Raw genomic sequence first — 4,031 nt, 5'->3', positions numbered from 1 at the left:
ATCCTCTTGGTTCATCATATGAACCTAATCTCCATCTATTTGTCCTAAGTGTGTGACCCTATAGGTTCTTGTAACGTTGGCAATGCCCTAAACCCATTTAGGAGCATAAGTAATGAGCGGTATCTAGCAACACATCATTACTACCCAAGTTACAAGAATGTCGAGATCCGACATCACCTTGTGACTACCAATTGTGACTACTCACAAAATAATGACAAGTGTCCTTCTATCCTAGACATCTAGATTGATCAATATGAGGCATAGACCGTGTCATCCTCTAATCAATCTAAATCTTGAACTCCAAGTAGACTCACTCGATCAAATGAGCTCAACATCTAATGTTGACTCATTTGGGCATGGCCATGCACTTAGTGGTCTCACTCTATCAAGAATACCGATGTCGCTCCCGTCATATGGGAGGGATAGATCCCATCTACATCACTCACATCCCTCTACATAATTCGTTATATACCCAGTAATCGCCTTTATAGTCCACCCAGTTACGAGTGACGTTTGACGAAACTAAAGTACATAACTCCTTATGTAGGGATCCATGGTGACTTCAGGTCTAAGGACTAATAGTCATACTAATAGCCACATGAGAAAGTATATGACACTCATATAACGATCCATGACACTTTCTCATGGCGGGTCATTCAGTATACATTCTCTAATGCATACCCATGTGTCAGCTTGATATCTCTATATCCATGACTTGTGAGATCAAGTCATCGAGCTGACCTACATGCTAGTCTTATTGTATTAACATTGTCCCTGAATGCTAATACTCGACTAGGAATGATTTAGAGTAGTGTTCCCTATATCATCTCACTATCGATTCAACTAATCGATTGATATAGGTATGAACCTTCTACTCAAGGACGCTATTATACTTAGTCTATTTGGCACTAATATAAATAAGTATAATAACCAAACAAATGCCTTTATTAATATACAAGAATATGATATACATGAGTCCATACAATCATCAAATGATTGGCTCTAGAGCTCTAACTAACAATTGGTACCCAAAGGGTAAAACTACATTTGATGTGATTTAACCTAGACAAGGTAGAAGGCAAGGTGATGTCTTTCCAGGTTTAGCTGGTAGAGTCTGATAAACAACTGAAGTCAGAGAAGAAGTGGAAACAAAAGGCAGAGCTGGAGGCAGTGAAAGTTGACTCGAAGATGAGGAAAGCTGAATCTAAGACTTTAAAAGAGGAACTGGGGCCGCCAAGGCTAAAGTGGAGGTGGCTAGGGCCAAATCTGAGTCTCTGTAAGTGGACCTGGAAACCTTCAAAGTTGAAGTGAAAGCAGCAAAGGCTAAATCAGAATCCTGGGAAGTTTCAAAGGTGGCACTGCAAGTCACCCTAAAAACCTAGACATGTCAAATGGAGAATAAGGAGGTAGAGTTCCAAGCATATTTGGCCTTGGAAGAGAAGCGTTGGACAACCAAGAGGAAGGAATTCTTACATTCTAAAAAATTGAATACTCTACTCGGCGGTCACATTATAAAGAAACTCTAGCATGGGATGTACGAAGTCGTGAAGCAATTACTGGAGGTTGGGAGTGTACTGGCCAACCCTCCCCCACCCACTATTCTAGTGAAGAAAATTCTCCAAGATGTCCTTGAGGAGGATCTTGTCGATCTAGAGTAGTTGTGCTTTCCTTCTCCTTTAGTTGTAATCCAACCCGATGTAATTGAACTTTTTGGGAATACAACATCTTCTTTCCAAATTTTAGTTTTAACTTAGGAGATCCTAATTGGGTGATTGACAAAGAGGTCATGATTGAACAACCTATAAAGAGAGCCTAATTGAATAGCCGATAAGGAGAGATAGGTTATAAATGAAAATCCAGGGCTATAATAAGGCTATATTACACCCGACTAAGGAGTCAAGGAAGGAATCATCAAGCTTATTGTAAATCTAAAGCGCTTTCAATTAAGGAGTCAGGGAAAGAATCGTCAAGCCTATTGTAAAGCTAAATCACTTTCAGTGAAGGAGTCGTGAAGGAATCACCGATCCTGTCATAAAACTTAATCACTTTCACTACGGAGTTATGGAAGGAATTATCGAGCCTGTTGTAAGGTTGAATTATTTCCGACTAAGGAGTCACGGAAGAAATCGCCGAGCCTATTATAAGTGTAAGTACCTCAAGTTGATTTTGATGTGATCAACCAAGTTAAATTAGGTCCTCTGTCATTTTGATGCCTTGTGTCTAAGTGGGCAGAGACTTAGGAACACAAGAAGTTGTGCGAAAGATGCAGTGAGCTAGAAGGATGATACGAGAAGTGAGTTGATGGGCTTATTGTATCCAAGGGATGGAGAGTTATGAAAGAGTACATCAGTGGATGAGAAAGATGCACGCGATGCTTTTGAGGGATGAGAAGCCAGGGAGGAAGGCTGCTTAAGGAGAAGGCTAGAGTTGGGTTTGTGTAAGCACAACTTTGGACGACCAAAGAATCACCCAAGTGACTAGATGAGTCAAATTTTGAGTTGACTGGGTCCAGGCGCTAGGACCAGGTCCAAGCTCTCAGACTAGGTCTAGGCGCCCGGATTCCAGGTGCCTAAACATGGTCTAGGCGCCTTCTGCCACATCATCAAGATGTTAATTGAAGAGGATCAGCATAAAGTCCATGTCATCCAACTCTAAGTGCCCAAATCGGGTCCAGACATCTGAGAAGCCTTGATCCGTTGGAAAGAAGTCATTGTAGAGTGGATCGAGTCGATCGAGTCTAGGCGCCCAGGAAGCGCCATGTCAGCAAATGACTAGTTGCAATCATTAAGCTATAAATAGAGTCTTAGTGCTTGAAGTTTATAGAACACACTTGTACTTTCAGTTTTAAATTTTGTTTTTGTCATTTTGTCCTTTCAACATTTATAAAGAGGTTACTCTGCCTACTTTGAATGAGATCTTTTATTGGAGCTATCACTGGCTTGGATTAACAAACTCCCCAGTTGTAAATCAAGTATATCTTGGCTTATTCTTTAATTAATATATTTTTTTATTTTTAATTAATTAAGTGTGCCCTTACTAAGATCGATAGCAAGAGAAATTCTAACTATTCGTACAGGCTATTTACCCTTCTAGCCGGCCAATCGAGACCTTCAGTAAGACTGGATCGCTTCTAACTAAGGAGTTGGGGATGGAATCACCGAGCCTGTCATAAGGATAGTCTGGCATAGATAGCATCGCGCTCAGTCTATGACTTCCCAAATATTCTCAGAGTCAGGGAAAGACTTATCGATATTGATCCGGTGGTAAAGACGGGGGACCCTCATTGACGGGAGGTTAATGACACGTGGAGGTCAACGGTCAAGAAAGTCAACCCCAAGGTCGTGCCGAACGAACAGAGGTCATGCCGAGCAGACATCCGACCAAGGGTCTCCCGGACCGAACGAAATACAGCCCGACTAGGGGTCGGGTTTTCGACGCTCAAGTAGAGTCTATGGGCCGAGCGGAACGCTCGGCCGAGCCGCATGACAATAAGGCGTAATTCCATCCGAGCACAGAAGCAGGGCTTCACCGCCCAGGCCAAGGTAGGCGCATTTCCGGAAACCAAGAGCGCCGAGCGGCATGTCCGCTCGGCCCAGAAGCAGGTGAAAACGCTAGAAGACAAAAAGGACAACTGGTAGCTTCATCCTCGAGACACCTGCCACCGACAAACAACATGGTCGGCGGTCGGAGCGGACAGAGTATCGTACGGTGGAAGCTTCCACCGTCACATCCGGGATATGCTCGGACGATTGCGGAATGACGTTAGACATGTTTTTCTGACACAACCCCACTGAGGTATGTTTGGGGAAGTGTGCACGCATCGGAAAGTGTGCCCGCGCCTCCCCGGGGTCCTATATAAGGACCCCCAGACTTCGACGAAGGTATGCAATCTTGATCACTGTAGCTACAGTAACGTTACACTGCTTCTTCGTTGCCTGACTTGAGCGTCGGAGGGTCGTCGCCGGGAAACCCCTCCCGGCTCAGTTTCTTTGCAGGTTCGCCGGAGATCTACACCACCAGTCGGAGACAGC

Source organism: Zingiber officinale, chromosome 9B (genome assembly GCF_018446385.1).
Source record: "Zingiber officinale cultivar Zhangliang chromosome 9B, Zo_v1.1, whole genome shotgun sequence".
In the NCBI taxonomy this organism is placed as follows: domain Eukaryota; kingdom Viridiplantae; phylum Streptophyta; class Magnoliopsida; order Zingiberales; family Zingiberaceae; genus Zingiber; species Zingiber officinale.
This window is presented reverse-complemented; position numbering follows the sequence as displayed.